We start from the raw sequence: 12660 nt of genomic DNA on the forward strand, positions 1-12660 counted from the left end.
CACTGTCCTCTGTTGCTGACAAGAGCTGAGAAAAGCTCCTGCTGTGTGCAGAATGCTAATAATTGCCTGAGTTATCAATCAAAACAAATGCAGACAAAAGTAATCAGCTTCATCAGAACATCCCTATGATGCAGCAAGGAGGTATTTCAAGCTCTGCTCAGATGAATGGACCAAGCTAAGAGTGAGCTAGTGTCCGAGAGTTACATTAATGCGATGTGACATTTGCTTAAAGCCTTCTGTTAATGAGTTTCAGAGTTCCCACAGCAAAGTCACAGCTACTGTTCAAGATTCAGAAAATCCGCAGGTGGCAGGTCAGAATAATACTACGAGTAAAAAGAAATAACAGTGAAATGCCAGGGAAAAGGAAATCAGAACAAGTGAAGTATAACTTCCAGGGGTTTTGCATTCAAAGGAGTCCACAGGAGTGCATCTCTGCAGACACCTCAAGCAAGCTGACTCAGTCGCTTCTCTGGACCAGCGCTTCACTTCAGATGGGTCATCTATCCCCCTGCTTTACTGCTTAGCTTGATCAGGGAGTTCTCTGCATCTTGCAGTAATTTGTGTCTGTATGCAGATAGGGGAGACTGATATCCCGCAACGTTAGTCATCTAACCGAGCCATCCTCTAAGGGGAGCCCTCTAGAAAACCTAGCATCAATCCTGACAGCCCAGAGATCTTCAGGAGTCACTTCTATAACGCATCAAGCAAAATTTAAATATGTTCAGTTGACTGTCCTTTGTCTTCCTTAAAGGGTCTGTGTTTTGTTATCTCAAATGACAGCATTTTTCTTTGTCAGAGGCTATTGTGTGATACTGGTCTTATCGTATGGTGACTTCCCTGCCTCGTCCCAGACACGGTTGCATTTATGTTTATCAATTTAAGAAATAAATTATAAATAATTCAGGTCCCTACTAGTGGCAGCTTGTTTGGTTCAGGAGAAGCGGTTTCCAGAACCACAGGCGGCTCCTAGGCTGGATGTCAGAGACTTCAGTGATTCGGGAGCCCCACTGACACCACCCCTCCCTAGTGGCTGCACATGGCCGGACCATGGCTCCCTCAGTCCATGCAGCCCTCCTGCATTGGGCCCTGCAACAGGAGCCACACGAGGGAAGGAGAAGCAGAACTGATCCCTGCCCGTCTCGGTCCCCCTATAACTGCCACCAAGCTCCTTGCCCTGCCTCAGCATCAGTCAACATGAGTTTGACAGCTTTCTTTTCCAGTTAAACATGGAGATTGTGTTTTAAAAGCCATTTTTATGATTAAACCTCTCAGTGTTATAGTAGTTGTATCTTTGGAGAGCTTAAGGATTTAGCTAGACATGATCAAGGTACCTGAAATCCTTCTTCCTTTGCATCATTGTTCATAACAACTCCTAGCAGGCACGCAACTGAAGTTTGCTTTCCCATTTCAAACTGGATTCTTTCACTACACAAATGACATTGTGGGCATCAGTGGGGTAACTGGTGGGGTACACATCTCTTCAACAAGGCTATGCTGTTTTCTTTTCCTCCCCCCTCTGAATTACTTGCACACCTTTGTTAGTCCAGGATCACTCCCACTGGTGTAATGACACCACAGAAAGAGAAAAATAGAATGTGCACTTGCAAGTGTACATAACACACAAATAGAAGCCAAAAGAAACACTATCAAGGATAGGCATAGAATTTAGACAGAGTCAGAGACAAAGAGAGGAAAAAGTTACATTGGACCAACTAACCCCAGCTATCCTGCTTTAGTCAGGACTTGTAGGTAACAAATACCAAAATAAGAGCAAGCTGCCACCCAGCTTCCCACACACAGTGCTCTGCGGGGCTGCAGATTCAGAGCCCAGCAGCTGACTCTACAGGGGATATGAAAGACAGGTAAAACATGTCAGGCCCCAGCTGACAAACGTAATATATTTGAAAGCAAAACTTTTATAAGATATATGAAGTTACGTGCCACTCTGCCGAGTGCAGCATGGAACTGTAAATCTGCATTTTCACATTCACAGATATCCTCACTTTCACACGCGTTTACTGAGGATACAAACAGCATACGAGATGTCCAGACTGCAACAAGCTTGTCTACAGATTTTCCCAGGCTTCTGTGGAAACCTGGAACCATGCTTCAGCTTGATTTGTGCTTTCAAAAGAGGCTAAAAAAACAAGGCAAGGCTAAAGAAGCTGTTTAATGTGTGGTTACCAGGTCCCAGCTCTGCCGGCTGGAAGGGCTCCAGCAGTCGTGCCCCCCACCTGGCTGCCTTGCAGGACTTGGCTGCCTTGCAGGAACATGACAGATGACTCTATTTTGCCAGGGAATGCCAAGGAAACATCTTTATAGGTCCTGAAGCATCTTAAGCACTAGGACTTGCCTTCAGCCAAGTCGGCGAAGGTCCTTCCAATTATGTGCCTCTCCATTTAGTCGCCTTCTCCTCCTCTGTAATAAAAGAGGAGCTGGGAAATGCCCTATCACTTCAAAGGAACATTTGTTCTTTATGCCAGGTGGATTAATGATTAATTCATTTAATTAGTTATTCACACAGCACTTTGAAGACATAAAGCTATAAGGGCTTAAGGAGATTTGTAATTAGAAAGTGTAATATAGAGGTGACACCAGTTGCACTGTTTAGCACTTGCCAAATACTTGTGCCTCCCCTAGGTGCCGTCTCCTGTCTGCCCGGCCAGGCAGGAGGGGTGACTTACAGGCACACCACAGCACAGCTTTCTCTGAGTCACTGCCATCAGATGATCGGTCCAAAAGGAACCGTGGTCCTGCTTGGTTGTGTCCAAGGCCATAAACCACGCTGTGCAGGGAAGGCCTGAGGAATGTCTCCCTGAACCTTCCTCGGCTGTGCAGAAGCCTGGCACTACCTCCATTGCCTCACTGGTGAGGTCGCCAATGGCTCTCATGGCAAACGGGTGGAGTGGTCCTTTTCTGAGCAGCAGTACCTGAACAGACCAAAAGGGGCAGATACCCCAGCAAAAACCCAGCCCCCTAAAACACTGCAGTTCACCTTTAAGAACAGAACGGTCAGATTGGTTTTGCATTATTCAGAGTGAAATGCTAAAGCAGCAGCATTGTCTTAGTTTCTCAGGTTCTGCTTCAGACACATTTATGCATTTTTAGTACTATAAGCATGAATTTTTAAAAGTCCAAATAAGTGTGCCATTTTTTTTAGATCATTTTAAGTCTAACCTATTAGAGTTCAACTATTTAAACTGTAATCTCAGGTCTTGACTATCAAGTACAATCTTCAGACAAAGTGCTATTCACAGATCTCATTCAGTGGATAGCTTAAAAAAATAACTTGCTTTAGCTTACAAGAGCTTCAAAATTGCTTGGGCAATTTCCGGACCAACAGAAAAGGCAAAATTTGTCAGATAAATGATTCATTGTGAATAATTCCCCTTCTCTCAGAAATACAGTGCAAAAAACACACGCAAGATGCAGAAAGCCTACGTGCTGCTTGGGTTGTGATCTGATATGCAACACTATTCATCCGACAGCTTTCATGAGCGCCAAATAAATTTAGAAATGGAAAAGAAAAGAGAGTCACAGCAAGCAACTTTTGACAAGTTTTTGGAAGTAAAAAAAAAAAAAATAGCTCTCCAGTGCATGTGTAAAAATATCTACGTTACTTCAATATTAGCAACACCAAAAGAAATAAAAAAAGCCTTCCTGTTGTATTTTAAGTATAAGGAGGAACAATCCACAATATGTCTGATTCACACTGTAACCCATTTACCCCCACAATTATAGTCAGAAAAGAAGTGATGTACCTAAATGTACATAGCTGAAAATATCCCAGGGTAAGCTGGTATTATTTATTGCCAGCGTCAGGCAGGCTGTGGATGTGAGCCGATGAGAGTGCACAAAAGGAGGCTGTCAGTGAGCAAGACCACACATGCTACCCTTGCTTGGTGTTTCTGTAACAGGAATCACCAGCTTGGACATTTTCAGGTAGGTGTCAACCTGCTGTCCCCTGTCAAGACAAACCTTTCCAGCTGCACACAAAACCACAACTTTAAGAGCCCTTTGGTCGCTGAAGTCAGCTGCAGTTAAGCAAAGCATGCCATGAACTGGCTGCTGTTGTAGGCACATACACATCTAAAAGAAGTCACCCTTTCAGCACGTCAGTCACGTGAGGTGGAAGGTACAGTGAGACCCTCTTCTCCCCCCACCCCCCAGAACACCCTACATTCAGTTTCTCCTTCTCCAGGCATCTTTTTATTTTTTTCCTTACAGCCACTGCTGCTGCTCCTCCTCCCCAGCAGTCAGCTGTTAGAGGAGTGTTTTTTCCTGGCTGGTGGTTCTCTCACTACTTTGCTGTAGTTCAGTCTTCATGTAAGCGGTAGACAAACGACAGGAACAAAACTTACTCTAGTATCTGAGGATGTTTATGTAGGGATATACTGGAAACTGACAGTCTATAGCAGCTTTGTCCAGTGCTCTGCTGTCAGACCATTGCAGAACATACTTGACACTAAAACTATGCTGGATTTTCACAGGTGCTCTGAAAGCCTTATCTAATCAGAGCTGAGCAGGCCTCACCACCCATTCCTTCATCTCTTGCTTCCGAGAAAGGGATATTTTCCCATTTACACAAATGGAGTGCAAGTCCCCAGACTGCATGAAATACACCACAGTGACTGACATTCCAGGAGAGCCGAACCACTGTTAACATTCACAGCTCAGCCTAACGCTAAATGGTAAGCATGATATGATTATTAAAACAGCTCAGGAACTACAACACATCATTAAAGCAGAACAAGCATTACATTCCCTCATTTTCTTCTTTTTGTTGCAAGACATTACTTCCTTTAAAGTTGAAAAGTATGGCAGTTCTTTGAAGTCCTAACAGCCATTATTGTTACCAAGTTCTCTTCTCCCTTTTCTAATTGCTTTTTTATTCATGAAAAGTCAATTAAAAAAACCCCATAGCTTGAATTACCAGAATTTCTAGCTTATCTGGCCAGTACAGGGAAATTGTTTGGATATCATGTCACTCTTATTATTTGCCTGACATCCATTGTTCAAAAAATAAAGTCTGTTAAGTACAACAATTCAGAGTAGCAACAACTGTTATCAATCTTTCTGTCCTTATCATCCCACCTCAGCTTCTATGTATCATTAAATCTTCTGCACCTTCAGTGTGCAGGCACCCTATTACAGACCAACACAGTAGAGAAGTAGTACTTCTGAAATGAAAGCATTAGAGCAGCTATTCCCTTCAATTTTTTTTTTTTTTTCCTAACATAAAGCTGAAAATTTTGGATGAGAACAGAATTTTCACCTCAACATCTTCTGGTAGTCAAAACAGTATAATTTTGTTAGTGGTTTTGTGAGAAACATTCATAAGCATCTCCATAAATAATCATAGAACAGTTTGAGATGGAAGGGACCATAAAGGATCATCTAATTCCAACCCCTTCCCATGGGCAGGGACACCTCCTGCCAGACCAGGTTGCCCAAAGCCCCATCCAGCCTGGCCTTGAACGCTTCCAGGGATGAGGCATCCACAGCTGCTCTTGGCAGCCAGTGCCTCACCACCCTCTGAGTAAAGAATTTCTTCCTACTCTCTTTTAGTTTTAAGCCATTAGCCCTTGTCCTACCACTACATCCCCTGACAAAGACTCCTCTCTGTAAGCAAGGGGAGAAATCAAACCTAAATACCTTAGAAATCCTACCATTTTCTGTTCTTAAATTTTGTCAGGAGAATGTTCAGTCATGAAAATATAAGATCCAAAAAAAAATTTTAAAAGCCTTGCTTGGGTGCATAGATGGAATTATTGACTGTAATATTGCTAAGGAAATTTGGAAGGAGAGATTAAGATATTGTCAGAGAAATAATTTTGATGAACCGCTTTCAGGTGGTTGTAAGCATGTTCCGGAAAAACTGATCAAAGCATTTATTGGTTTGCTTCCCATTTAACATGAATGACCAACTTGTACCAGGCACAAAATGAAATTAATTGCTGCCCAAAGGAGTTCATGATCTGTGGCTCAATATGCTAGGAAATATCACATACAAAGTATAAAAGGTTTTAAGATGCAAGGCTTAATAAAATAGTTCCTCTGAATGTGTCATTGGTGAAAGAAATGCTTTCAACACCATCAGCGAATGTGGCGAATGCACTCAAGTGTGTTTGCAAAATGAAAACCAGTTGTTTTGTGATTTTAACTTTTTCAAAATTGCGTTAACCTTATTTAAAATAAAACAAAGGAGCATTAAAAGCACGCCATATAAAGAAATACTATGTTTCATTCTGAATGAAGTTTGGATTTTTGTTTCAATGAAAAAAATACTGAAACTATTTTTTTTTTTTGTGGAAAAGGTTTGAAAACCTTTCTTGATGTTTTTTTGAAAGAACATCTATTATTCAGACAGACGCACACAGAATTTCACAGGTATAGGTAGCCTCAAGTGAACTTGAACACTCCCAGAGCACAAGTCAGTAAATAAAGAAAACATGACTGAAGGGAAGAGCTAGACAATTTTTGCCACCAAAACAAACAGCAAGATTTACTCTAAGAAGTTTTTAGGACATAGGAGACAAACATAGGCTACCTTTATGTTCATATGTAGTTAAGTGAATTGTCTACATGACTGAAGGCAGGGAAAAAAAGAGTTTCTCTTAATACAATCTTAATACATATAAAAATCATTTTTCTTGGGAAAAAAAAAGATTTTGCGTGTTATTTTCCATTTTAAAGTTGATCTATTTCAAAAAGATGAAAAAAAAAACCACCAGACAATCCCCCAACTGGTTAAACAATCTGAATAGAATGCAAAATTAAAATCAAAACAACAAAAAAAAATCACTTCAACCTGACACAAAGTATTTCTTTTTGTTGAAACCCTGAAATTTCTATCTCACTTCAACCCAGCCCACATGTGCAGGGAGCTGCTAGGCTACACGGCCACTGTGACAGAAAGACCGCTACTTACCCAGTGCCGCTGAAGAGCTGGTGGCAACATCACGCAGTCATGCAACCACATACCTGCTTTCATGCCTTCCGTAGCACCAAAACAACCCTGGATCTTCCAGCAGACATGCAGTGAGGACGTTTGCTCTGTGCTGGGCTCTTCCAGAGGGGTAGCTCAGGATGAAGGCACTCCCCAAGGCAGGGGAGAGGCTGATACCAGCCCGGCTGCTTGCAACAGCTTCAGTCCTTCACACATACACCATGTTCTGCCAGGTGAGGCCCTGAAGGAACGCCAGCCTTCCCAGAGTGCCTCTGACCTTCTTGGTTCAGGGCAGATGGGCATCTATAATTAAAACAAGGCCCACGTTAGGACACAGCCTAATTCCTCCTCCACCCAGCACTGATGTGAGGGCCTAGGCACCTGCTGCCTCTCCACAGCACTGCAGCACCAATGTCACAAACACAAGGCCGCTAGTTTTGAAGGAAGCAGTGGTGTGACAATAGGCGTAAATTACTGGCCAAAATTAGTCATTTCTACGGCTGGTGCTGCACTGACCTCCACGCGGTCAGACTACACCTCACAGAGAGTTCACGGCCAAAGGGGGCACCCATTCAGTGAGGAACGCCCTTCCCTTTGTTCATCTCTCTAGAGACTCTCCTTTTTGCCAGCTCTCTTCAACACCATACTGTTCACCATCCACACGGCGTGTGCAGTCTCCTCCTCACCCTGCCTAAAGCCAGGCACCACCAAAAAGCCCTGCTCTCCTGGGGAGCGCTGAGGTGGGCCCAGCGGCCCAGCATGCGTCCAGGACGCGGCCTCCCACACTGTGGGGGCTTACAGGCTGCAGCCACAAGCTGCATTCTGGTCTCCAAGTTTTATTACCTTTTCGCTGCTGGTGTTTTGCCCCTGCAGACAAGCTGGAGAATAATGGGGGAATTTCCTCCAGCCTGTGCAGTATTTAGGGCTCATGTGTGCTGGCGACATCAGCTGCTAGCTGAGGCTGCCTGATTTTGTGCCGCATAACAACCTTACAGCAGAGGAATGGGATCCACTCAGAATTCCTTGTAGTGCTCTTACAAATTTCATTTGCTTGTAAATTTAGGCAAGCAGCGGATGTACTAGATGCCAAAGTGCTCTGTGCCTCTGCCTATCTGCTCTACGATGAACAGCAGAGGTGCCCATTTCTGCCTGTCCAGGCTCAGCTAAAAGAGAGAAATCAAATCTGTTTTTGCCATTATGTCCCCCAGCTCTCCCCCCAGTCATTAAACAAATGTGACTTTTAGCCACAAAATAGACGCAAACCACAGGTGTAGCAGTTTTGTGGTTTCTAAAAAAACAGTTTTACAGCCATCCCTTGGAATAGCCTCTCTTGCTCATGAACCTGGCAGAGTAAATAAGCCAGCTGTTTTGATGATGAGTTTTAGATCCTTACAAAATGCATTTTGCTGGGCTGGCAAAATCCGTGTGTGACCTATCTCTAAGGTGTTTTTCTTTTCCTTCCTGGCTTTTTGATGTGCAATTGCTTCCCCTAGGTTTGCAAGATGTGGAGTCACACAAAAAAGGGGGAGAGATTAGTGTGGTGCCCTTCATCAGCTGTGTATGGACACTCAGATCTCCCTCACTCTCGTATCTGTATATATACACAACACCTGTGACAACTGCAGTCCAGGAGCCACAAAGTATCCTCTGACCCCCACTGGATACCATTTTTGTTCCGATCTCGCTCTCTTGCCCATGGATCAACAGCTCTCCCGCTCGATTATACACAAGGAGGAACAATTTTACATTTTTTTTTTTTTTTTTTTTTAGAATTTGTGTCTTAGGAGCATTAAATCCTATGTATTTCTGCCACACTACAACCTTAAAAGCAGCAACTGTAGTGTTGGCTGTGTCTTCAGCTTCCTCATTATCAAGTAGGAGATAAATTAACACAGATTTTGTCACTTTCCAAAACTCATACATTCAAGATTTTTCATCACAGCAGTTTATTGTATTAGATATCAGTACTCTAACCTCTCCATTACAGCCTAAAGGACAGGCTTTATGAAGCCATAATAAAAATATGACAGCTATATTTGTTACTGTAGTTGAGATTTGGAGGAATGAAAGCATTGTTTGTTACAAAATGGCATCTACAGAAGAACTGTAATAAAACAGATGTGTTCTTGAAAGCAGATACACATATAGGTAAGGGTCTGTTCATATCAAACCATCCAAGAGGCCCTCTGATAAAGTCAGTAAAGATGACAACAGTGAGAGAAGAACCTGTGCTTTTGCGCAGCAGATATGAGTAAGGAATTCACAGGCAAAGAAAGCAATGAACGAAGAACAACAAGCCCAGGCAAGAGATGCAAAGGGCAGTCATTATGGATAAGTTCTCAGTACGGGCCTCTCAAGTCAAGGTCATATGAATGTCAGCTTTACATCTCCTGAGCTAAACAGACAGCTCCTTTGCAGGCAGGAACAGCCCCCAAAACTAAAGGAAAATGGTGGGAGAACAGTAAAGAGGAGCCAGGAGTGAGAACGAGTCAGGAAGAGGCTTCCACAGCAGGAGGCAGTGAATAGAGAGCCCAAGGTGGCGTGCACTGTGCTGAGAGAAGATCAGGCAGCCATAGAGAAAGGTGTTCAGGGTGGGCAGCACAGCCACGCCACTGTCTCACACCCCTTGTAAGATGTGCCAGCACAGTCTTCCTGAAGGAGGAAAGCTGCTTCATTCTGCAGGGAGAATGAAAACTTCTGTGCGATACTCAAGTCTTCAAACTCTACCCCAGTCCTAGACATGTCTGGAAAACCCATGGTCTCTGAGTCTTTTTAAACCCTGTCTGTTCTACAGAAACAATGATCCATCTTAACAGTGCCACAAAGAACCGTGGCTTGTATGATACAACTAGTTGGGTGATGTAATTCATTTCAGCCAATGGACTCCTACAAAGTTACATCCATCCACTGTCGTGCTGGTGCTCATATGAGCTGGTTTTTGAACTGGCAAGCTACAGGTAAAAAGCCCTGCATTTCCCTATTTTGAGCTTTCCGTTTGTTCAGATTCAATATTTTATGTTCCCTATGGCTTTGGTGTTCATGCAATATTTAATAGATGAGCACACTGCATTGTGGATCACAGCGTATCACATATTTCTGCGGAAATAATGTAAACCATGACCACATGAAAGATCTCACGACATGCCTGCAAAATACAAGCCTACAAAATCAGTTATGAAACAACATGCCTTACTGCAGGCAGGCTAAGATAGAGAGTGCTGCAGCTCCTCTGAAGCACTCAGTGCAGTCAAATCTATGCAAGTGCTAAGGAGTGACACCCAAACTGGTAGGACACTGCTTGATATTTTGTTTGAATCTCACAAAGAAAGGACTTTTATTGGTTACAACAACATCCACACAAGAAAGGGAGTAACAACTACAATTGTATTAAGGTTATATTTTTAACACAAACCAGGTAGACTGTGGTTCCCATCCAAATTAGTAGGAATTCAGCCATTGACCTCAAGTCAAAGCAGAATCAGGAGATGTAGGTTTTTAGCAGACAAGAAAATCTCTCCAAAAAGAGTTTTATGATGCTGTCATTATTCCCTCATGTTCTCATTCCTTTTATGATTATGACCGTCACTGGCTTTGGACAGCTGAAACAGGATTTGTCCACTATCTTTTACGGGAACCACTCTCAGTAGAAAGATGGGATTTTAGTTATATTATTTATTTTATTGTACTGAAAAGCATGTCCTTCCATGGAATGTTTCCATTTCCCCTTAAAACCCTTTGGCCCAAATCACAATTTTTGCTTGGTTTTAGTTACTGTATAGACAAAAAAAAAAAAAATCATCTACATCCTAGATGCATTTCATTCCTTTCAATGTAGTACTGTGTCAGAAAATAGTCCTACTGATGACATCGTTCCCTGCATTTGTCTGTGCTTGCTTTTGTGTTTCACTATTTTTAGTTAGCTATAAAAATTACGTCTTTTTGAAGTGAGAAGAATTTGGTTGTGGCTTCAAGGAAAAACACCTCCTGACTATCACCACAATTAGAGAATTAGCTTTTACTCTTTTATGAATAGTCTTAGTAGCTGGGTAATGGAACCGTACAGCTCCATGGGTGAGATGTGCCCTTACATTGCATCTCAGAGACTGGATACAGAGAGGTTGTGAGAATCACCATGATCAGTGGCCTGCAGTGGACACATTGGCCACGTGGACAAGAGGCTGCCCATGAAAGCTGCTACTGTACCATGTGGCTGGGCAGAGATGAAGTGTGGGTGTGTGTGTGAAAGAAATGGCAATAACAGAACAGGAAGGAAGAGCTACAGCTCCTTTACCATTGTTCCTTTAAATACACCCTTCATATCATTCTCCAAAACAACAGAGTAGCCTTGATTTAAATGATTTTTAATTTGTAACCTTAATTCAGTTACACTGAAATGGTGCTCTCAGTCTTAAGTACTTACAGGTGCTTTCTGCAGTGAAATACTACATTGTTGGCAGGGGGACAACCAGGGCAGAATGAATTGCTCTGCTGCTTGGGACTGAAGGGATGAAATCCTTTCTTCCAGCAGGGTTTAGCCCTCTGTAACTAACATTTTACTCTCCATGCTTCATGCAGAGAAAATATGAAGCAACATTAATTCTCCCTGCTGCTTTATCTACAGGCAGACTCCATTTTCAAATTGCAAAGCAGCACACAGAAGAAAAAAGTGATCATCAAAACCCTTGGAGTTACTAAAGAACATGGTGGCAGAGAGAAAGGAAGAAATAAAAAATTTTCCTTATGCCCCATTTTGACCCCAAATCCCCTGATTGCTGGAATACCCTCCACCGAAGAAAAAAAATGGGCTTGATACAGTCCCAGAAAGAACTGCCCACAGCACAGATGCTGTAACAAACTCAGTTTTTATACAGTGCAGGAACATTAATAGCACACTTGGTGAGAATGTATACACTGTATTTGACCACAGCATTTTCTGCTGTACATGACAGGGTACTAATCTACCTCTTGTAACACTGAGTGCTAAACACAGAAGAGGATTTTGTCACCCAAAGCAACTGCAATAGCTAATAACACAGCAGAAGTACGAATACTGATGCAGATCTTAACTGTAAAAAGCTATTTGCAATCTGCAACAGGGAGTGAAGCACAGAAGAGCTAACTAGGGTCATTACTGGTCTGTCATGCTAGCCTTCCTCTCATCTGCTCACAAACCTTACCCAGCCAGGTTTTCTATTAGACAGTTGCCTCTTCAGGCACTGCAGCCCAGAGCTCAGCTCCTGCTCAGTCTGGTGAGCTCTGATCCCAGTTTTTTGCCATGAAAAGATCTTTCTAAGGATCCTACCTAAGTGAGTAGCACATAACCCCCAGGACCTTCCCGCAGTCCTGCTGCCCTGTGCCTTGAGCAGGTGGGCGTGTGGAAGGAATTGGAGGGCAGCAATGCTTATTGTAGCAGAAACATCCACCGGACCTGCTGCAGGGATCCCAGCACCATGTGTGTTAGCGACTGGCAGCAGGGAAGACAAAAGCATCTTAACAGAGCTTAGCAGTCTGTCTGCTCCCACCCACTGTAGGACTGATGTAAACCTCTACTCATGTCTTAGAGAAGGCATGTCCTCAGACAGCGAGCACCCACTGATACACACCCATAGGGTGACGGCAGTTGTATGAGTATTAGCGATGATGCTAGAATACAACATAGGCCTCTGAGGACAAACCATGGTCATGTAATTGCAGAAACTGAGATCTCTTTC

The 12660-nt window shown here is 43.0% G+C and overlaps 1 long non-coding RNA gene across 2 annotated transcripts in view; it reads right to left on the minus strand.

Moving 5' to 3' along the window:
- Positions 1-12660, minus strand: part of LOC125184106 (uncharacterized) — a 324641-nt gene that overhangs the window by 58079 nt on the left and 253902 nt on the right. For both annotated transcript variants that reach the window (XR_010832907.1, XR_010832908.1), the window contains exon 8: positions 6985-7252. This is a non-coding gene — a long non-coding RNA (uncharacterized lncRNA). The remainder of the gene's footprint in view (positions 1-6984; positions 7253-12660) is intronic.

The sequence above is a fragment of the Anser cygnoides genome, chromosome 7, assembly GCF_040182565.1.
Source record: "Anser cygnoides isolate HZ-2024a breed goose chromosome 7, Taihu_goose_T2T_genome, whole genome shotgun sequence".
Classification (NCBI taxonomy): domain Eukaryota; kingdom Metazoa; phylum Chordata; class Aves; order Anseriformes; family Anatidae; genus Anser; species Anser cygnoides.